At 40.9% G+C, this 24,661-nt stretch overlaps 1 pseudogene; it reads right to left on the bottom strand.

The window, feature by feature from the left end:
- Positions 1-1,280: 1,280 nt before the first annotated feature.
- LOC142449295 (ubiquitin-like-conjugating enzyme ATG10) lies at positions 1,281-21,958 on the bottom strand (annotated as a pseudogene).
- Between the last annotated feature and the right edge of the window lie 2,703 nt (positions 21,959-24,661).

The following is a 24,661-nucleotide window of genomic DNA, read 5'->3' as shown; positions in this document are numbered from 1 at the left end:
CAATGTGAGGTGATAAGATGAAGTGAGATGAAAAGATAATGGAATTTTTCCATAATGTTTTCACTTAAAATAAAACATTTAGTTTTCTTCTTTGTTATATCTAAACATACACACAAACACACTCCATCCCTTTGGGAATATGTAAACTATAATCTTATCCTCTATTGTTCCTATGTTAGATTCTAAGACAATAGTTTTAAGGTAGTCCATACTTAAGACATTAGCTCTCAGGAACATATGAATATTGTATTTTGATTTTCTTTTACATAGCAATAAAAGGAATTTACAAATCCATTTGTCAATTCATCTCCATATGAGAAGGGATGGACAATATTGTGGATGAAAGAGAATGGCTTACTAGAGATCCTCTTGCAGAGAGGTCTCGGGGAGGAGATGAGCCAGTCAGGGTGCAATGTAGCAACGATGAAAAATACAACTTTCCTCTAGTTCCTAAATGCTTTCTTCCTCCACCACCATCCCCACCCTCACACACACACTATCATGAGCCGAATCCTACCTTGCAAGTCTGGCTAGACCAGAGCATGTACACTGGTACAGATAGGAACTGGAAACACAGGGAATCCAGGGTGGATGATCCCTTCAGGACCAGTGATGTGAGTGGCGATACTGGGAGAGTAGAGGGAAAGTGGGTTGGAAAGGGGCAACCGATTACAAGGGTCTACATGTGACCTCCTCCCTGGGGGATGGACAACAGAAAAGGAGGTGAAGGGAGACACCGGACAGGGCAAGATATGACAAAAAATAATAATTTATAAATTATCAAGTGTTCATGAGGGAGGGGGAGCGGGGAGTGAGGGGAAAAATGAGGACCTGATGCCAGGGGCTTAAGTGGAGAGCAAATGTTTTGAGAATGATGAGGCGATGAATGTACAAATGTGCTTCACACAATTGATGTGTGTATGGATTGTGATAAGAGTTCTATGAGCCCCTAATACAATGATTAATAAAAAAAGAAAGAGAATGACTTGATATTGCCCCAGTGATGTCAGTATTCCTAGTACTATGAGTTAGACTCTTCCTGCTACCTACAGATTGTGATTTGTGGTACTTCTTGTAAGCACTCAGGTTCTCAATTGTGATCAGACATTTGGTCCCAGAGAGGAGCAGAAATCAATGTCAAAATCTTAAGGAGATGCACTAGTTCAAGATTTTGGACCTATTATTGCTGGTGCTGAGCCAGGTAAACTCTAGGTATTCTGCATGGCACAATTCCAAAATACTTTGGGTTCCACAGAAGAATAATCTTGTCAATCTGCATTCTATTCCTCCCGAGAACTGGCATTAGAGAAACTCAGAGGTAGATTTGGCCCAACAACAGGCACTGCCGTGCAGAGCCATGAAGTGAGGTAGTTGACATTCCTACTGTTTTTTTGAGAATTCTTTAATACAGGAATCATGCATTCATATGTGTTGCAGGAATGAAGTACAAAGTAGCTTGCCCAAGTACTGGATATTCCTGATGTGTCATGGTGTCCCAGGGCCCCTGCAGATGCTATGTCTTGTAGCACTCATGGACTTCTTCCCACATGTCCTTCAGAGTGGAAGCTTGCCCTGAAGTAAAGCTCAGGCCCTTGCTATCTACAGAAATACAAGACATGATACTCCTGTTTGATCATGTCCCATGCTGCTGCCATCTCGCTCACTTCAGAATCATCAAGGTGTAGCTCTAAATCCTCCTTTATAGGGTAGCATGTTGGTATACAGGTAGCTGTGTCTGGATGTGACCCCACTGCCCCATGCTTAAGGTGAAATGTGTTTTGCACACGCAGCCATCGTCACAGTCCTGTCACTGTGTTCCACGGTCCCATCGTGTCGGGTCGGAGGAGGAAAAGGTACCCCACCGTCTCAGTGCCGCTTTGCTGTGCGTCCGTACCACAACCTCTGATGCCTCCTATCCCAGTGGCCTTCCCCACCCCAGACAGAGATCTTGGAAGTGCTCTTCCAAATGGTCCTGTACTTTTTGTCACTGTGACCTTATCAAGGCCCTCTCATATTTATCAGAATTCCAGGGCTTGATACTGTATCCTTTTCTCATTTCTGTTATACTTACTGCTCACACGATCGATCCTATGTAAGTTCTTAACTACAGAGCCACATGTCAGCTACTGAGTCCCAGATGTCTACCTCTAATCCAGCCCTCTCCCCTAAGCCCACACATCTAGGCCAACCGTCTGTTTGGCAGTTGGTTGTCAGGATGACTATCACGCGATCTTCCTGGTTCTCAATTCGCTTATTCGTCTTCCCAATGAAAGATGCTTGTTTTCTTTCCTTTGAAACAGGGTTAGTTTGGGTGGCTTGCCTTGACTCGACCCATGCAGATGGAGTGACACTGTGTTCCGGAATGAAGTAGCATTCTGTTGGACCTCTGAAGCTACATCTAAGGAAATCACAGCTGTCCTGATGAGAGAGGTCACATGGAGAGAGAGAGGGGCCCTGGGTATGAAAGGCTATGTGGAGAGAGGAATCTCTTGGAAGAGACAAAGTCTCTGAAGTCCACAGGCAGCAGCAAAGACTCACTGGGGTGGGGCTATTTGGGAACTCCAACCCCATGTGAGACAACCAGGTGCTGAAAATAACAAGACAAAGTGTCCGTCTGAACTTCAGGTCTAACGGAATGATTCACAAAGAAAATGCTTGTTGTTTTAAACTGCATTGTAAGTTACCGTGTTGCAATACGAAGAACAGCCTCCTGCACAAGGCAATGAAATGCGAGGTGGTCCTCACAACCCCCTCGATCAGGTACAGATTGGACCATGGGTTTTGGAAGTAGATCACTGTCTGGGTTTTGGAAGTAGATCCTCAGGCCTTTCTTCCTCAGTTCAAGCTATGATAAAAACAAATCGGATGCTGATGAGTTGATTCTGAGTCACAATGATGAAATAAAACAGGGCAGACTTGCCCTAAAGGATTTCCATGCCTGAGATCTTATTGAAGGAAACTGCCGTGCCTTTCTCCCCCAAAGCACCTGGTCAGTTTGAACCTCTGACGTTTCATTTAGCAGCTGAGTACTTAACCAACCGAGCCCTCAGGGCAAATTTTAATGGCATTCACATGTCCACACACGTGTATACATACATACTCACTGTAGGCAACAGTTCAGTAACCTTTTCCTTAGTTTATTATATCATGAGTATTTTCTCAATGTCATCAATTACTTTCATAGTTTATTGTATTGTGTTTTCTCAATGCCATTAATTCATTTTTAAAATACTATTAAAAAGCATACCAGCATAAGACTTTGTAAAAAGTCTACTAGCATAATTAAATATTTGCTTATTGTTAGACCATTTGATTGCTATAAAACACACCGCGATGGCTTTCTTGTTCATAGAAGTTTGTTCAAAGATGCAATTGTTTTTTTAAAACAGATTTCTAGAAATAACTATTTCCAATAATTTCCAACACGCTTAATAGAAGATCAGTGCTCCTTCAGCTATGATCCCTTTTTCTACCTCCTTTTTTATGTCTTAAAAATTCCATTCAAAAAGTGTATTCGATGCAATCCATCCTGATCTCTTGTTTTTCCAAAGGGTTTTGTCATAGGAGCCGTGCTCTGTTTCCCGCCTGTACTGACTCGAATTGTATAACACCTTGAGCTGTAGGGAAAGCTGCTACTCGTTTCAGGAAAATAATCTAACAAGTCACCATAGAGGAAACCTCCCCGCTTTCCTATTTAACCCTGTTTCCTCAATTAATTGTAAACGCCATTACAATGTTCTTTCCAAACCTAATTTCCCTCCCCCAAAGTGCCTGTGCCATCATATAGCAGGTACTAAAAGTTAGGAGACTTTGTGAAGAGCAAATTTAGAGAAGTAACTAATCCTTAGTGCAATATGCAGTCCGCCAAACTCCTGTTTGCTGTCTGACCAGCTTTAAAGAGGCTCTAAGAACTCTCCTCAAAACCCAAACATAAAACCGTCAAAATGGCGAGACTGCTGGTCAAGATGGCCACTCGGACACACACTGGAGAAGATTCCTTTAAAACAATCGGGGGTGGGAGTGTCAACATGAAAGAAAAGCCAGGCTCTCTGGAAACTTGGAAAACAACTTAAAAGCTAAGTGAACTGAGATCTTCCTGTCTCCCTCCCTTCCCCTCCCTCCCCCCAAAACAACTGTGCAGGCAGAACAGGGGAGAAAGGAGCAAATCCGCTCACAAGGCATCTGGGTTTCGATTTTGATGGCCACCACATTCTCCCTGGCCGCCCCCCACCCACCCCACTGTGAGGCACACAGACACTCCTTGAGACCCCAGGCAGGCATTCACCCCAGAGCCTCACCTTCTGGTGGCTGCTCTCAGGTGTTCTCACCTACATCAGCTGCAGTTCTCTTGCAATAAAATCCCAATCAACAGCTTCCCCTGGCCCTCCCCAAGCCCCCACATAGCCTTTTTAAAATTTTATTGACTTCTTTACTTTCTTCATTTCCCCTTTCCTTTTTCTGCCTCCTTTCTTCTTCTTTTTGCTGTGGTATTTTTATTCATCCTCACCTACACTATCTGCCAAAATGAACCACTTCCACTCAACCTCCTGCCATTAACAGCTGTATCACAGTGTTGTAGAGAGAGACAGCTGTCAATTTAGGTGCACGTGAAAAAGGAAGTGGCACAAACAAGTAAGCAATACTCCAATAAAAAGAATTCTTCTGAGGAAGAAAAAGCATTACTCAATTACTGAAGTAACAATAGAATAAGAAAGCAGAATCATTGTAAACATACATACACACAATGAAAGACCTTCACAATAGATTAATCAAACTCATAGAAATAAAAGAGAAATAGACAATACAATAATAATAGGAGATTGGGGCCAGGCGTGGCGCCCCAACAGACTGGACTGGAAAACACTCCTAAAGGCCACCAAACAGTCCTTGAACTAACTACCAGCTTTTCTTTCTTGTGATTTGTTTTGGTTTTTGTCATTGGTTTGTTGCTATTTTGTTGTTTTGTTTTATATTGTTGCTTGGTATTTTTCTGTCTTGTTTTTGTGCATGTTATTATCTCCATAGGTCTGCCAGTCCCGCTGTTTTCTCCTCTAGTTTGTTCATCCAGCGGGACTGACAGTTCCAGAGAGACATGGGAAAGGAGGAGGTGGAGGTGAAGGTAGCGGTGTTAACAAACGCGGGGACAAGGGAACAACAAGTGATCCAAATTGGTGGTGAAGGGGGTGTAGGAGGCCTGGTAGGGCATGATCAAGGGTAATGTAACCAAGAGGAAATACTGAAATCCAAATGAAGACTGAGCATGATAGTGGGACAAGAGAAAAGTCAAAGGAAATAGAGGAAAGAGCTAGGAGGAAAAGGACATTTATAGAGATCTAAATAAAGGCATGTACATATATAAATATATTTATATATGAGGATGGGGAATAGATCTATATGCATATATTTATAGGCTTAGTATTAAGGTAGCAGAAGGATATTGGGCCTCCACTCAAGTACTCCCTCAATGCAAGAATACTTTGCTCTATTAAACTGGCATTCCACGATGCTCACCTTCCTAACAATTGCTGAAGACAAAGCGGGTGAATAAGCAAACGTGGTGAAGAAAGCTGATGGTGCTCAGCTATCAAAAGAGATAGCGTCTGGGGTCTTAAAGGCTTGAAGGTAAATAAGCGGCCAACTAGCTCAGAAGCAACAAAGTCCACATGGAAGAAGCACACTAGCCTGTGCAATCACGAGGTGTTGAAGGGATCAGGTATCAGGCATCATCAGAACAAAAAAACATATCATTGTGAATGGGGGCGAGCAGGTGCAGAATGGAGATCCAAAGTCCATTTGTAGGCCACTGGACATCCCCTTACAGAAGGGTCACAGGGAGGAGACGTAGCAACGATGAAACATACAAGGTGTGACGTAGCAACAGGGTGTGATGTAGCAATGATGAAACATACAACTTTCCTCTAGTTCCTAAATGCATTCTCCCCCAACTATCATGATCCCAATTCTATTTTACAAATCTGGCTAGACCAGAAGATGTATATTGGTACAGATAGGAACTGGAAACACAGGGAATCCAGGGCAGATGATCCCTTCAGGACCAGTGGTGTGAGTGGTGATACTGGTATGGTGGAGGGAGAGTGGATTTGAAAGGGGGAACCAATTACAAGGATTTACATGTGACCTCCTCCCTGGGGGATGGACAACAGAAAAGTGGGTAAAGGGAGATGTCGGACTGGGCAAGATATGACAAAATAATAATCTATAAATTTTCAAGGGTTCATGAGGGAAGGAGAAGCAGGGAGGGAGGGGAAAAATGAGGACCTGATGCCAGGGGCTTAAGTGGAGAGCAAATGTTTTGAGAATGATGAGGGCAATGAATGTACAAATGTGATGTGTGTATGTATGGATTATGATAAGAGTTGTATGAGCCCCTAATGAAATGATTACAAAATATATTAGGAGGAGAAGTCAATACACCACTCTGAAGAAAGGATATAGCATCTGTAAGGTAACTCAGTAAAGATGAAAGAGAACTAAACAACAGAATTAACCAACTTAGCCTCCTAGATCTACAGAGATCACTCACCCAACAATGGTACAGTGTACATTCTTTTCCTGTGCACACGAAGCATTCGCTAGAATATAACTTATGTTAAGACACAAAGCAAGCCTTAATAAATGTTAAAATAGTGATATTATACAATCCAGTTTTTTAGACCACAATGCTATAAAATTATAAATCTACAATAGGAAGTATAGGGTAAAATACCAATTACATGGAAACTGAACAATACACAGCTTACAAATTCCTGGGTAGTGGATGACATAGGGAATGGGATTTTAAAATGTCTTGAAATAAATGAGAACAAAAACACAACATACTAAAACTTTTGGTATGCTGTTATCATATAAATTTATAATAATCAATGCACACATGAAAAGAGGAGGAAATCAAAATCCACACTTTAAGGCAGCATCTTCAACAACTAGAACAAAAGCAACAAAAAAACTAAAAAAACGTTCAATCACCAGGAGAAAAGAAATCATAAAGGTTAGAGCAGAAATAAATGAATTGGAAAACAATAGAAAAATAAAGACAAGAAGTTGGTTCTTTGAAAAGATTGACAAAACCGACAAACCACTGGCAGAGTTAACAAAGGAAAAGAAAGACAAACTGTAAATATCAAGAATAAGAGATGAAAAGGGGGACACCACAACAGAACCAAATGATATGAAAAAATAATAAAACATATGAAAGGCTGTACTACAAAAGATTTGAAAACCTGGATGAAATCGACAAATTTCTGGAAATACACCATCTACCCAAATGTATGCAGGTGCACATAGAAAACCTCAACAGATCCACAGCAAAAGAAGAAACAGGGCAGATCATTAAGAAACTCCCAACCCAAAAGTCCAGATGCCTTTACCAGGGAATGCTACCAAGCAATCAGAGAAGAGTTAGCGCTAATTTCAGAACATGGGAAAGTCCAGCAAACTCACACACTCATGTTTAGAAGCGAGCACATCCATGACATCACAACCAAGCAAACACAGATAGAAAGCCACAGACCAGTGTCCCTCATGAACATAGATGCAACAATTCACAACAAAATCCTGGATAACAGAATCCAATAATATATTTTAAATAATAATAATGCACCATGATCAAGTGGGGTGCATACCAGGTACTTGGGATGGCTCAACAACCACAAAGATAATCAATGTAACCCACCATACAAACAAAAGAAAATATGAAACCACATGAGAATATCAGTCAACACAGAAAAGACATTCAATAACGTCCATCACCGATTCCTTAGAAAAATATTTAACAAACTAGAAATAAAAGGGAAATTTCCCAATGCAATAAAGGCCAAATGTGCAAACCCAATAACCAACGTCTCAACAGGGAAAAACTGGAAGCATTTCCCTTGCAAACAGGGACCAGATGAGAACACCCCTATCACCACTCATTTAAAATTGGGCTGGAAGTCTTAGCCAGAACTATTAGACCACAAAAAAACCAAAGGAGTCCAGTTTGGGTAAGAAGAAGTTAAACTCTCACTATGTGCAGGTAATATGATTTCAGACGTAGGACATTTCATAGACTCAACAACAAAAAATGTGTTGATTAACAACTAAAAGCTTTGGAAACATGGCAAGACATAGGATTCACATACAAAAATGTATAGGATTCCTGTATACTAATGAACCGAGGTCTGAAAAAGAAATCCAGATAACAATACCATTTAAAACTGGCCACACAAAAAATGAAAGAGTTATAGGTAAACCTAACCAGAGAAAACAAAAGACGTACAGTGGAAACCACAGAACGCGAGAAGAGACAAGCATAACTGAAATAATATTCCACATTCACACATAGGAAGGAAGGCTTAATATTGTGAACGTGTCCACGCAATCTATAAACACAATGTACTTTCGATCCAGATCCCAACTGCAGTCTTTAGGGAAATGGAAAAATTAATTTTTAACTTTATATGGAAACGATAAGCAAAGAACTTCTTCATAGGATGAATGAAGTAGGCAGCCTCCCACTACCCGATCACATTGTACTATTACCAGGCTATTTTAACTACTGTGGCTGCGTAATCCGTTTTGTAATCGGGAAGAAGTTCAAACTGCACTGAATGAACTACCAAAAAGAAGATTTCAGGAACTGATGGAATACCATTGAAATGTCTCAGCCAGCTGAAGAAGCAGCACTTGAGAGTATTGGAAATCAAGCATGGTACTTTGAGGACCTAGGTAAGCCTGACCCGAGCCATGCTATTCTCCTTGCCTCCTACGCAAGTGAAAGTTGAACACTGGATAAGGAAGCTCAAAAAATCAAAGTATTTAAATTATGGTGCTGAAGAAGAATACCGAAAGTACCATGGGCTGCTAAAAAGATAAACTGGTCTCTCTTGAAAGAAGTAAGGCCAGAGTGCTCCTTACAGGCCAGGATGGCAGGACTTACATCATTCTTGGTAACGTGGAGGGTCAGCGACAAAGAGGAAGGCCTTCAATTAGATGGATGGACACAGGGACTGCATCAATGGGCTCCGCCATAGGAACAATTATGAGGCTGGCATAGGACCATGCAGTGTTTCCTTTTGTTGCCCATAGGGTGCTGTGGGTCAGAGCTGACCTGATGACATCTAACAACCACAGTTCAGTCAAACTGATCCAAGAAATCTGACTACGAGTGTTGCTCTCACCCACATATGGTTTGAACAACTGAACCTGGTTCTTGCTTCTGGAACTGAGTCTCCGCTTCCATCAGCACTAGATAGCCGAGTCCCTGCCTTTGGTCTGCTCTCCTCTGGTTTGGTCTCTCTTTGATTTGGTCTCTGCATCTCTGGTCCTCAACTCCATATCCTCTGAAGGAAATGCTGTCCTGCCCTCATCGCCCTCCTTGGAGCCCTGCAACCTGGTTTAGCTAGTCTCTGACATATCTGCCAATCTTGGTCTCTACTCTCCTTCCCCTGGAAAGGTACGTGGCGCTTGCATATCTAGATTATCGATGGCCTCTTACCAGTTAAAAAGACTCCAAACTGGAAGAAATTGAAGCATCCGATTTAGAGTTATTCTATATACACATTTAGAAAAACCATTCTGATTCTACGCCCCCCCAATAACCCCAAATGTTTAAAAGCAGGCTAGTATGAAACTTATAAAAAGTAGACTAGGAAACCAACACTTGGCTCATCTTCGTTGGTTCCCCCCATTGACTAACTTTAATATGATTAACCACTGCCATCCTTCTTTAGCTGGTATATCAGCTGGCCACACTGGGCTCCGGCAGGAATGGTTTGAACATGGGGCAGGAGCAGGTGTGGTTTTCGTCTGTGGTTCTGGGGTGTCTGTGAGTCAGAATCCACCCCTTAGCATCTAACAATAAACGAGTTTTCAGTAAATTGGGAAGAAAAGGTTCTCCCCCCCCCCCCTGGTTATAAAGGTCTGTATTTGTTCTTATTTTTTATTAATAATTTTTTGGGGAGGCCTCTTACAAATCTTATAACAATCCATCATTCAATAGTATTAAGCACACCTGTACATCTGTTGCCATCAATATTTCCAAAACAATTTCTTTCTACTTGAACCCTTGGTATCAGTTCTGCTTTTCCCCCTCCTTCCCCCACTGCCCCACCCTTGTGAATCCTTGATCAATGATACTACTATTGTTAGTCTTATACAGTCCCTTGTCTCCCTTCACCCACCTTCCTTTATTCATCATCCAGAGGGAGGGGAGGCTAGATATCCAACCATGTAATGGGTCCCCCCATTACTGCCCCTTCCCATCTCCCCTACCCTCATGATATCGCTACTCTCACTACTGTTCTTGAGGGTTTTATCTGCCCTGAATTCCATGTAGCGAGAGCTCTTATCTGTATCAATGTGTGTACTCTTGTCTAGCCGGATTTGTAAGGTAGTATTGGGTCATGGCAGTGGGAGGAGGAAGCACTCAGGAACTAGAGGAATGATATGATGTGTATTTCATAATTGCTATACTGCACCCTGGTCAAATGGTCCCTTCCTTGTAATCCCTCTGTGGGGGGCCTGTCCAATAGTCTACAAATGGGCTCTTGGTCTCTACTCCAACCCCTCACTTTCACATTGATGTAACTGTTTTGGATCTTTTGATACCTGATACCTGATCCCGTCAATACCTCATGATCACCTAGGCTGGTGTCCTTCTTCCACGTGGACTTATTTGCTTCCCTGCTAGATGGCTGCCTGGTTTCCAGATCTAATCATTCATACATGGATTCGGTTCAGTTTCAATTCATGCAAGAGACATGAGATTACAGAGATAAATCACATGTCAGGTTTTCTGCGAGTCTTGGAAAGGTTTAGGATTTGAGGTTTTTAAGAGGTCATGTGTAATTGCTTTATCCAATTCTGGAAAGAGGAAATGAACTCTTTGTGCTGAACAGGTTTTCATAGCCAAAAATATTCTGGGAGAAGTCAGGTGAGGGCCTACTGGCCTTTGGACAATTTGGGAAGCAGGGGTGGGGTGGGGAGGGCATAAGGAAGAAATAAGAGCAACTGTTTCCACTTTGAAAAGTAAACCTAATTAATGACCAAGGTTTGTGAAAATTTGCCTGAACTGCTGAAAGTTAATTTGATTCAGTTTGTGACATCTATATAGATATCCTATAATAATTTTCAGTTAATATTTTTAGGATTTTATACCTATGCACAATTCAGAATAGAGGTTAACATAATAATTATATTATGTGTTCTTCCATGGAAAATATTTACAGATACATAAACTCCCTGTGAGAGTCAGAATGGGCACTGGGATGAGCTTTTATAGATTTCATTACAAGTCCCAGGCTGTGATTTGGAGTCTACATTAAGGCCACAACAACACAGTGTAGTGCAGACAAATGAAACCTGAAGAGGAAGTCAATCTCTCAGGCTTTGCTAGAGGACAGTAGAGGGGAAAGGGATATCATTTTGGATGTTAGAGGGCTATTTGTTAAAAGCAGAGGGTAGCAGAACGCTGTTTAACTCTATTTTATTGATTACATAAATCCATTAGTTTGTGTAGATGAGGAAAAAACATAATATTTTGAAGAATGGGAATGCTAGAAAACTCAATTGTACTCATGCAGAACCAGAACATAGACCCAAAGGTAGTTGTTTGAACAGAACAAGGGGATGCTGTATGGTTTACAATCAGGAAAGATAGGTGTCCGGGTTGTAGCCTCTCACCATATTTATATAATCTGTATGCTGAGCAGATAATCCTAGAAGTTGATTTCTATGAAGATTATGGCATCAGGATTGGGAAAGAGTCATTAATTACCTATATACCAGATGACACAGCTGTGTAGATAACTTACTGTTGAAGATCCAAGACAATAGAGTCTTCAGTATGGATGACAAACTCAACATATATATATACATATACTTATATATATGCATGCATATACATATAGGCATATTTATTTATATTAGAATATACAGAATATCTATATATATATAAACTAGCATATATATACATCCTCAGAACTGAACTAATGAACAAAATAATGATAAACAGAAAATAATGAAGTTGTTTGGGATTTCATTTTGTTTGGACCCACAATCAATGACTGTGGATGCAGTAGGCAGATTACATATTACATTGTTTAATCTGCTGCAAAGGACCTCTTTAAAGTGTTAAAAATCAACGATGTCACTTTGAGAATTAAGTACCCTTGGCTTAAGCCAGGGGATGGTCAATCACCTCATATGCATTCAAAAGCTGAATAGCAAATAAGGAAGACTGGAAAAGATTAGATGTCTTTGAATTATGATGTTGGCAAATACTACTGAATAAGCCATAAACTTCCAGAATGCTCCTTAGAGTGGTCCTTAGAAACATGGAAGGTGAGACTCTGTCTCACGTACTTTGGACATGCTATCAGGAGAGACAAGTTCCTTGAGAAAGACATCATGCTTGGGAGAGTAGAAGGGCAATTCTAAAGTACCAGTTACTTGGTGGAAGAATGAGGAGGCTTTCAACTCCCATAAAGAGTTACAGTCTCAGAAACCCTGTTTTTTAGGATCTCCATGAATGAGAATCAGCTCCATAGCCGAGAGTTGAGTAGAGTTTCCAAATTTATTGGTCCTACTGCCCCCTTTTAAGGAAAAAAATTCTCAATGCCTCCCCAGTAATGGAAACATTTGTACTACAGCCCATAATCCCGGATAAAGTGTAGGTATCTGCTTTAACAACACCCCCTGGATTGTTCCTGTGCCCCACAGAGGGTGGTGTCACCCACTTAGGGTAACACTGCTCTAGCTAAGGAAATTTCAGGCCTAGCTTATGCAAATGTAGTTTATTCCTTAACGTTCTGACCTATAAAAGACAGAAAGAATTACCTCAAAATTCCTTCTCAACTGTACTGCTTCTGAAGTGGTTGGCATTGCCTTGATGGCAGTGAACTTGGTTGTTGTTTGTAGAAGTGTAAATGTTTGTCTGGTTGATTTTTTAATTTTGAGAATTGCCTAGTGATCATGTTAAGAGGATTTCATTAAGCTCTTTGGGAACCAAAATCTCTTCGGTTCCCTTGAAGAGTAGTGGGTGAGTGATCAGACTAACTCAAAGGTCACACAAGCTGCTCCGTGGGGGGGGGGGGGGGGAGTGTGGGAGTCTGCCTTCACAAAGACCTCAGTCTTGAGAATAGTTCTCTTCTGTCCTGTAGGGTTGCAGTGAGTTGGAATTAACTTGATGGTTTTTTTTTGTTTTGTTTTGTTTTTGACATTTTGGTGAAGGAAGGAACACAAAAGTCAAACCCTTGCTGACAAGTTGATTCTGACTCACTGTGAGTCCATGAGTTATAGAGTAGAACTTCCCTATAGGGTATTTTATAGGCTATAATCTGTATGAAAGCAGATTACCAGGCCTTTTTTTTTCTTTCCTAAATATCGATTGATGGGTCTGAACTACTAAGGTTAGTAGTTGGCACAAACCAACAGTGAACAGTCTCTGAATTTAATTAGTTTGGCCAGCCAAAATATTCAAAGATACATTCACATACTTCAAAGAAAGAGAAACATCAACTCAGACAAAGCATCTAATAAAGAAAATGCTCGATGTCCACGAAACTTGGATTACATCTGGAAATCCCATTACACGGAATCGAGAAGATGATGTTTCCACATATTTTCAGCCTAAAATGAACCTAATCCTTGTTCTCTAGAAGCCATGGACACACATCTTTATATCATAACACGTCACCCTCTGAATTGCCTTTTTCTGTTTGTAATCAGACTGTGAATATTTTGAAGGAAGGACCTCTGTCTTACACATCTATATATTTCTGGAGCCTGCCAATTGCCAAACTCAACGAATGTTTGAGTTCATTAAAGAATGACTAAGAAGGAATCGAGTGGCTGTCATAGTTGAATGATAACCAAGAATGTGCGTGAAACCGTCGAGTCTTCTTTTCTAAACGTTATTATAGGACAAAGATCAACATCAACAATTGTTTACCCAAATTTCCAAGCCCCTCCAAAATGTTAGTTGCTTTTGGAGAACTGATCACCTCTCACGAAGTCCAAAACTAGACTATTCCTGTTTCCCTGGGCTGTGACAATACATGTTTTACAGATTGTGATCTAATTTGGAGAGATGCTGATTTTTAGTAAACCAAATCTACTTCTTCCGAAATCCAAGTCTTGACTTTGGATGCTATTTTGGCCCACAACTCTTTTGCTCAGGCATTAGAGTTGTTTTGCTACAGGGCTTCTGAAATGAGATGGGATGCTGGGGAAAGATCTGTGATCTGTGCTTGGTTTGGGTTATGTACAAAGGAGACGGACGCTTAGTGTGACTCTTCATTCTAGGCATCTCAAAACTTAAAATATTTAACCCTATTTAACATAGATGCATAGCCTGGAAAATAAAAATATTTGAACTCAGTTCTCAAGCAACAAAATAGGCATGAGAAGAAAATTCTTTTTCATTTTCAAAATCCTGCAACTTTTGATTATTAGTCATCCGTAACTGTCCAGTTTTTCACTTCACTAGCAACCTGCCCTCTGCCATCTTCATCAGCATGGTGACTTCTAGACCCTTAATAACATATCGGATGGCCGACTCAGGTTCCTCCCAGCAGACATCATCCAGGTATCTTCAGTGAGTGTGGACCACCATGCTGGCTCTGACCAGTGATTGAATTGTGTTCCCTGAGAAAAGAGGTGGTGAAGTCCTCGGCAATGGACCTGTAAATGTGCTCTTCCTTGCAGAAATAGGAGCTTTCCTTTCTTATTCGTTAAGTTAAACTAGGTCCTATGAGTGTGTGGTGGGTCCTAGTCCTCAGACCTTCTGGGTGCTACTTATATAGGGTAGAAAAGACAGAACGAGAGTGACAGACAACAGGAAGACCACATGTGAAGGAAGATCCATTTACAATCCAAGGAACCTCAGGGTTCCCAGCAGCTGTGAGAAACAAGGCAGGGTCTTCCTCTAAAGCGAACTTAGAAAGAATACAGCCTGAGCACTATACTGAATTCTGATTTTTATTCTCCAAAAAAGTGATAACAAATTATGTTCTAAACACCATCTACTTTGTGGTATTTTGTTATGGAAGCCCTTGGCGAGTGAGACAATTGTAGAACAGAAACTTAAGCAAAATTTAGTCCAACTTGGGTAAGGCACAAAGCCTGCCTCTCACATGTTCTCCCCACTTTTCAATTTCTCCAAATAATTATTAATAATATTTACATTTGCTCATGTATTTATAAATTATAAATTTAAAAAGCCTGCCACATATGTTACAGATCAGTATTTTAAAAGTATTAGACTGATGATATTTTTAAAAATTCTTCTCCCCCATAAAGAACATGGCCTCTGGCTATCATTCTGTCTTCGTGGAACCAGTAAGAAAGTGGGGAAGTGCCAGTTTCAGAAGGAGGTGGCTGGTTAGAGAAAGGGCCAACTGGCGAGAAGGGGAAGAAAACAAAGCCCTCTGGCCTGGAGGATGGGTAGCAGAAAGAACAGAGGGAAGGGAAGCGAGGCAAGAAGTCAGACCAGTGTATCTTGGTTTCTCCTGTCACAGACAGTCCAGGCTGAAATGCCAAAAGCCTGAAGAGGCTTAAGGATAAATCCAAAGGCATAGAGATGTGTGTCCCGGGCTTCATTTAGAACTCTGGGCATCTCCACTAACTGAGGAGTCTCCGATAAGGTGAGGGACTTCCAACACAATAAAAATAGCAGAGAAACAGAGCCTGCCATGGGAACCCCCATAGAAAAGGAGATGAGATCCTACTGTGCAGAGCGGCGTTTAAGGTAGGTAACTGATGGAGGATGTAACTGATTCCTAAAGGCATCTGCAGAACCAGCAAGCCATGAGGTCAGGCTGAGTGAGCAAAAGCATATTATCTACCCCTAAGGAACTCGTCATGCATTGAACCAGTGACAGTTGCTCTGACATGCTGCTCACAGTGCTGTTTCATTAGGACACTTGAACTCTTGCTGGATGCGAAGCATTGCCCCATCCAATAATTACATATATTGAGGCAAATCATCTACATGCAACAATGTATAGGAAATAATAGTAAACAAGCAGAGTTCTTCAGGGATAAAGTGTTGATGTTTAGTCTTCAGTGACACAAATGTCAGGGAATGGGGTCGAGGTAAACAATGTAAGGACAACTGAAAGTTGAGCGGAAGTGCTATGGAAGTGGATCGGATACTGAGTGGTTCACAAGCCCAAGAGTGGACATTATCAAGAGGTGAGGGTAGAGCTAGACCTTAAAGGTAATATGCACCAGTAAGTAGGCCAGAAAGTATTGTTTCTGTTGGTGGTGGTCCCCAGCAAATCCATTCTAAATCATGAAAACCAATGTATGGAGAGAAGAATTGCTCCACAGATGATCAGATCTGCCTTCTGTGATGTTCCGTGGTGGGTTGAGACCACCAGTCCTTTGGTTGGTAGGTGGGTGCTTCACAGTCAGTACCACCAGTGGTATCCAGCCAAGAAAAAATTATTCTCAGACTCTTTATTGAAATGGGCATGTCTCAAGGATGACCTGTTTGGGAACGAAGAAGGAGGAATTTTCGACGTGTATATGTGAAGTATTGTAGGACATATAGGTGGAGAGTGCCAGTATACGAAAATTCAAAACAGAGATGTGGGACAGAAGTCAGAATCAGAGATGAAGATCTTCTCGTACTGGCCCCATGACCTCAGCCAGCACTTTGGTACCCATGTCACAGTCTACCCGTCCTAGTCCTTCACCGAGAGAAGCCCACCCAGTCTTCTCTCATCAGATATAGCCAGAAATGCTATATCTTTCTATTTCCTTCCTCCTGTAAAAAATGACCAATCCTTTCAAATGCCATTCCAATTCAAATCTCAGCATAATTCTTTAAAGAAATGAAAAAAAGCTAACACCAAATTCATATGGAAAGGAAAATAACCTCAGGATAAGTAAAATACTTAAAAAGCCAAACCAAAGTAGGAGCTCTTACATGCGGCTTTGAAACCTATTACACAGCCACGGTGTTTAAAGCAGTTTGGTACTGGTACAAGAATAGGCATGAAGATGAATGGATTAGAATTGAGAGCCCAGAAATACAACCAAGTACCTACAGACACCTGATCTTTGATAAAGGATTAAAACACATTAAGTGTAGAAGAGAGAGCCTTTTCAATAAATAGTGCTAGAAAATTTGCAAAATTGGTATGAAATTTGCAAAAGAATGAAATCAAGACCCACACATTACACCATGTACAAAAATGAACTCAAGCTATATTAAAGTCCTGAATGTAAGCCCCAAAGCTGTGGTTCTCCACCTTCCTAAGGCTGCGACCCTTTAATACAGTTCCTCATGTTGTGGTGACCCCCCCAAACATAAAATTATTTTCATTGCTACTTCATTACTGTCATTTTGCTACTGTTATGAATTGGGTGACCCCTGTGAAAGGGTTGTTCAACTCCCAAAGGTGTTGGGACCCACAGGTCGAGAACCGCTGCCCTAGAGCCATAAAGACCACCAATGAAAAATATAAAGTTAAACTAAAGGGCTCCAATACAAAGCATAATAAAAAGAAGCACTGCTGTACATAATGAAAACATACCCACACTACAGAAGACTACTACTGGGACCTTCTAGAAATAGGGCATTAATGCACATCGAAAAACCTATCAAAAGAATTAAAAGAGAACCCACAGAGTAGGAAAATATATTTAGTAAAGACACATCAGATAAAGGGCTAGTTTCAAAAAAATCTATAGAAAATCACCATATCTTAATAAAAAAAATGCATGTAACTCAATAAAAATTGAGATATCAATATTACACGATATCAACAGACAACTTACTAAAGAAGACCGCCAGGTAGCTAACAACTGTATGCATAAGTGTTTGAGTTCATTAGTAACACAACAACAATGGGATACCACCTCACACTGACACTCAGCAATTTTTTTAAAGAGAGAGAGAGAGAGAATAATAATTGCCGGAGAAGATGTGGAGAAATTAGAACACACATACATTGTTGATGGAAATGTAGAATTGTACAACCACTATGGGAATCAGTTTGGTGCTTCCTTAAACCAAGGCCTTATGATCCTACTGTCTCTCTACTGGGCATATACACCTTACAGAAATAAAGAGCACAACACGAAAAGGCACATGCGCACTAATGTTTGTTGTAGAAAGTTCCATAAGAGCAAAATGATAGAAACAATAAAAATATGTTGATTATAGAGGAATAGATAAACAAACTGCTACATTCATACTATGGAATATTTTGCATCAGTGGAAAAATGATGACTCTATTAAACACTATGACATAAGCAAACCTAGAGAATTTTATACCTAACAAAGTTAGTCAGTCTTATAAAGATAAATATTTAATGACACCATTACTATTAAGAAAATAATTAAAAACAAACGAGATTTTTTTTTTCACACCAAAGGCTAAGATTTTGAAGACTTCCAGGAGGTCAGGGGCAGGGCCTGGGAGAGAGGAGGGACAGGAAATTATGGAGGAAAGGAAGGTGGGTGGGAGGGGCAAGGAAAGAACCACATTGATGAGGCGTTAACGCAATGGTTCTCAACCTTCCTCATGCCGAGACCCTTTCATACAGTGCCTCGTGTGGCAGTGAACCCCCAACCATAACATTATTTTCGTTGCTACTTCATCACTGTCATTTTGCTACTGTTATGACTCAGGCGACAGTGTGAAAGGGTTGTTAGACCCCCAAAGGGCTGCGATAATGGGACACTCTCACGGATGTGATTTGATGAGCTCGGCTGGGCCACTACACAGAATGGTTTCCTTTAGAGACCAACATAAACCAATAGTTTGTTTTGCTTTGTTTTGAAGAGCGAGCGAGGGCTCACGGTGTTGAAAACACTTCAGATCGCTCACCCTCTCAAGCATTGGTCTGAGTGGCGAGAAAAGGAGGGAAGGGAAAACTGAAGTGCACGTAATTCTTCCGTGACCCACGAGCTCATTTCAAATTCAGAACTCACCAATCTCATAAGACCCGCTTTTCTAAATCCAGTTAATCTGCAAACTGTATGAACATTGGCAGGCAGCACTGATGTGCTTCCGACTGGTCCCGAGTGCTCCAGAGGGCAGCGCCAGTTTTTTCATTTGGAAAAGAAGTCATAATGAGTGGGTGACTTGAAAGCCCTGTGTTAGTCCGGGTAGACTAGAGAAACGAATCCCGAGACACTCTTATGTATGTATAAGAAAGGGCTTTATATAAAGAGTAATTGTATATTAAGAAAACATCCCAGCTGAGTCCAGATCAAGTCCATAGTCCAATATTACCCTATATATAGATACTAGTCCATAAATTCCTCTAGACACACACAGCCATGCAATGTGGCTGAATGCAGGAAGATCACAGGTTTGTGGGGGAAAGTTTCGTGGATCCAGTGGTGGTGGAAGCATCTCAGCACTGGCATAGGTCTCCACGAGGCTCCTCCAGCTCCAGGGCTCTGGCTGCATCAGTTTATCTCCATGTGGCTTGTCGTCAGGAACACGAAGCAGAGAGTGTCTGGGTATCTGGCCTCCAGTGAGCTATTTATCTCTGTTGCACCTCCAGATGAGGTAATGAAGCTGAGACCTGACTGACAGGCTAGACTCCACCCCTTTGCAAGTTGACAGGACATTACAACTACAACCCTTATTTTCAATTTTTCTCTAATTGTCTTCTTTAAACATTTGGCATCCACTAGCATTGATCTACTAGCAAATGTTAGCAAAATGAATGAAGAAGGTGTAAATGACTATTGATTTGTATGACTTAGAACCAATTGACTATGTTTATTTTACAGCCTGACTTTTTGGAGGGAAATCTGTGCTCACGATAAGATTTTCATATTAAAATCAATTATATTTATAGTTATAAAATAAATTCAATGAACTTCTTACATTTTGTGTAATACATGTGTGTGTAATATATTCACACACATGCACATGCCAGCAGTCACTCACTCAATTCCACCTCCTGGAAACCCTTTGTATGTCAGAGTAGAGCTATGCTGTACAGATTTTCAATGACAGATTTATCAGAAGTAGATGACCAAGTTATTCTTCTGAGGTGATGCTTGAAGAATTGAACTACCAACCTTTTGGTCAGCAGCTGGTTGCAGTAAATGTTCACACCACCATAGTGACAGATAGCACCTGTCAGTAAACAAAGGTTTGCATATTGCTATGATGTTGAACAGGCTTTAGCCAAGCTTTCAGACTAAGACAAACTTAGGAAGAGAGTATTACCCCCCCCACACACACACACACACACACACTGTGTGTATGTTGTATCAATGCCATTGAATCGATGCTGACTCATATTGACCCTGTAGGACAGGTTAGGATGGTCCCTGTGAGTCTTGAGACTATAACTTTTTATGGGAGTAGAAAGCCCCATTGTTGTCTCACACGGCGGTTGGTGGTTTTGAACTGCTGATCTTGAGGATTGCAGACCCACTCATAGCCACTATACCACCAGGATTCATATAGATACCAGATTATATATATGTATGTATTTTTATATAATAGCTATGCAGTTCTCAGTGGTTTGTCAGTTATGCAGTGATGTAATTTGGCACTTACATAATGATGTAACCACGCCCTGTGATGCGATCTGATGTGGAAAACCAATCACCTGTAACCTGTAACTTCACTGCCCCCTGCAAAGCCTGCCTGCCTCCACCTGTCATCATGCCCCCCTCAAAGCATTACTGGGGGCAGTAGTGGTAAGGGAGTCTGTACACCCAGCTTCGCCGCCAAAGTGGTGACAGTGCCTTTGCATACCTGCTCTCCAGTGAGGGCTTCCCCTCCTAATCTGCTCATGTGTCATCAGCCCCCTTCCTGAAATGAGGATGCAGGAGCAGCAGGAAGACACAGAACCGCTCAAGCTGAAGCTGTGGGACTGGATCGAAGGCAACGAGCGCATGGTCCCCGCACTTTGACTTCCATCAAGATTCACTCTGAAAAAGAGCAAGAGAGAGGTAGAGGATAGGAGCAAATGAACATTCAAAGCATACCTCTCTTTGTAGAAATCAGAATAACCTAAGGGAGCTCTTAATACTGGCGAATAGAATCGTGAAGTACTGGAGGGACTGATGCACACAGAGAAGTCTGTTGGTAAGTGAATGACGATAGAAAATTGCTGAAACAAAATAAATTGTGAGACAATTTTCCATGAAACTCATGCTTCTGCACAGCTACCATCCAGAGTGTTTTCTCAAGGATGTGTGCATAGGAAATAAAGCTTTCAACAACAGAGATACGATCTCCTTTCAGAGAAAGACAAATTTCTTTCCTGTCAAGTTTAATAAAGACCATTTCTCCCTCCGGAACAGATATGTAGATTCCTTTAGCTCAAGGTGCCCTTCCTCCCATGCACCCTACTACAGGGACAGATGTCCCCTGCCCCTTGTCACCTCATCCTAAGAGAATTAAGATGGAGAGGTTTGGCATCATGCAGATATCCTGGCTATTGCCATTGCTTTGAGTATGAGCTTTCTTTTACCTCTGATCCAGGATCCTCGAGTCTGAAAGCACACCTGAAATTGCAACATACCAAGGGGTCACTCAGAGCAAGGAGAGAAAAATCCCAGACTTTTCATCTTTCTTGATCATTTAGGTTATACATAGAAGGAAGGTATGGTGAGTAAATAAAGTCCACTCATTAACCAGAAATCCTTCCTGTAGTTGTTGTTTGGTGGCACTGAGTCAGTGCTGACTCAGAACGACTCTGTCCAGCAGAACCAAATGCTGCCCAGTCCTGGACAGCTCGCCACAAGGCTGAGCCCAGCCCTGCAGCCACCAGGTCAGTACATTTTGTCAACGGTCTTCCTCCTTCTTGCTGTTCCTCGCTTTACCAAGGAGGATGTCCCTTTCCAGGGACTGCTCTTTTCTGATAACACGTCCAAAGCACTTGACCTAAAGTCTGGCATCCTCACCTCTACGGGGCCTTCTGGCTGTACTTCACATGGACAGTTTGGTTTGTTCTTCTGGAAGTCCATGGTACTTTCAAGAACCGTCGCCAGCAGGAAAATTCACATGCACCAATTCTTTTTTGGTCTCCATATTCAACGTCCAACTCTCACATATGTCACAGGTGATTGAAAGTACCATGCTTCATCAGGATCAGCCTTGGTCATGCATACACATAATTCCAGCATTCAAACTGTTGTAGCACATACAATTTTTAAGAAACTCTCTCAGAGCCATAGTGTTCAAATGAAAAGTTATTCACCCAATAGCATCGATTGTATGTTGTCAGGGATTGAATTGTGTCTCCCATCCCACACCCATGCCCAAAGATGTATCGATTTGGCTGGACCACAATTCCTCGTGTGATGTGGACCCGCAGAGTCAGACACTATCACACACACCAAGGTGTGTTACTGATTCCAAAAACATATTTTCAACCCTTTTGTTTGCAATAAACCTGAGCAGGTATGAACTGGACCCCTCGTATCAGTCCTTTTTCATTTATCACAAGAGACCTGTCTGTAAAATACACAACATCCATGAGAAATGAGCTCCTTCAAATGATAGCAAAAGTTAACATTTGCACAACAAAGCAAAGAAGAGAAAGCGAGGCGAGTCAGAGAAACTGGGTGGATGGACACGGGGCAGGCATAGGGGAATGGTGACAATACTGAAAAAAAAAAAACACACACCAATGTCACAGAACAATTTGTGTATCAACTGCTCAACGAGAATTGAATTGTTAGGTATGCTTTCCCCTAACAGACCATAAAGCACTGAAGGACAATTAACATGGCTATGGAGAGAGGAGGCGAGACAGCCGTCCAAAAGAGAGGGCAGATTGAAAAATGGCTGTTTGGGGCCTAAAGGGAAATGGAGGCATTGCTCTGCCACCCGAGCTCAAAACGGGGGCTTATGAGCAGTTCTAGAAAGTCGTTATAAGCTACACTTTAGGTTTGATAACCTCCGAGCTCCACAGTAAAATGCATTGAAGGCTTATAAGCCCAAGACTCCCTGCTGTTAGTCAAGTTTGCACTCACATCAATTCATGCCATAAGGTTTCTGAGGTTATAAATCTTTATGAGAGCCAAAAAGTTTCATTATCACATTATATGCTTATAGACTGTGGAAAGTTATGAGCATGATGTGAGAAAAAGATAAAAGGTTTCGCAGGTGAAGAATAGAGGTGGTAACTAGAAATAGGAAAATGTCCAAAATCTTACAGCTAACATTTTATGAAACAGTGAAAGATTGATTGCTTTCCCCTAAGATCAATAGCAAGTCAAAGATGCCTGCTCTTGACATCTACTCAGTGAAATGAGGAAAGAAAAAGATAAACTGTCTATGTAATATCTTAAGCAATCTGCAAAGATGTCATTGGAAATAAAGTGAGTTTGACAATGTTACAATCAAAAAGTCTATATATATTTTTTAAAACTTATGTTTCTACATACAAGCAATGGCTAATTGGAAGTGATTGTACAACTAACAATACCATGTACACTAAAACTATAAAACAAGAATGGATTTGCAAATTACATGCAATATCTGTATCCTGTGAACAGAGAGTATTTAAGGAAGACTTAAGTAACTGGGGAAAGATGGCTTGTTAGTTCGTTGAAAGAGTTAGTGTATGCACTGCCACTGAGTAGATTCTGCATCATACAGAAACTCTATACGACAGAGTGGAACTGACCCAAATAATTTCCCAGATTAAATCTTTAGGGCAGCGGCCTCATCTTTCTTCCATGGAGTGCCTGGTTGATTTGAACAGAGGGCCAGGTAGATAGTAGCCCCACACCTAACCCATAGTATCCCCAGAGCTTCTCAGAGTGACTAAAGTTACATTTTAACTGTCTCCAAAGTAACCCCAATAGTCAACCAAACCCCAGTCAGAATTTCAACAGAATATTTTGTACAAAATCCTAAGCTGATTATAAAATTGCCTAATAATGAAAACAATAATAAGGAAACCTAGGACAGCAGAAATCATTGTAACAAAAGATAATTTTAGAGGTAGATTCATTACTTTAAATGTACAAAAATGTCCCAGTAATCAAGACAAGATTAAGGCTAGAGTAAGGGTAGACATACAGTATAGACCAATTGACCTGAATAGTGTCCAAAAGTAAAACTATGCCATGTTTTATTTTACAAATGAGCTCAGGTAATTCAATGGGGAAAGTGTAATCTGTTCAACAAATGCTGGAAAAATTGCTCATCTATATGGGCAAATGACTATCTCACCTTTTGTCAAGCCATATTCAAAATATTAACTTAAAATATATAATAAATACAAATGTCACCTTAAAACTATATATCTTCTAGAAGAAAATCTTTCTGAGCTTGACTTAGGTTAAGATGTATTAGATATGATAGTGTTAAACAAACTGAAAAGGCAAAATTCTGTCTAGAAGAACAATATATCTGATAACAGATTTCTATCCAGACTATGAAAGGCTGTCAACATTAAATAATAAAAACACATGTAACTTGATTTAAACATATATAATAGGTTTTAACAGGTAAGTCCAAAAGTTATCATTGGAAATAAAGCACATGAGGAAATGTTCAACAACCTTAGTCACAAAGAAAATACAAATTAAAGATACAACATTGCATTATATACCTACTCAAAACCAAACCAGCAAACAAACAAACTCACTGCCATTAGCTGATGCTAACTCGTAATGACCCTATAGGACAAGGTAGACCTGCCCCTGCGGGTTTCT

The sequence above is a fragment of the Tenrec ecaudatus genome, chromosome 5 (assembly GCF_050624435.1).
Source record: "Tenrec ecaudatus isolate mTenEca1 chromosome 5, mTenEca1.hap1, whole genome shotgun sequence".
Taxonomy (NCBI): domain Eukaryota; kingdom Metazoa; phylum Chordata; class Mammalia; order Afrosoricida; family Tenrecidae; genus Tenrec; species Tenrec ecaudatus.
This window is presented reverse-complemented; position numbering and strand designations above follow the sequence as displayed.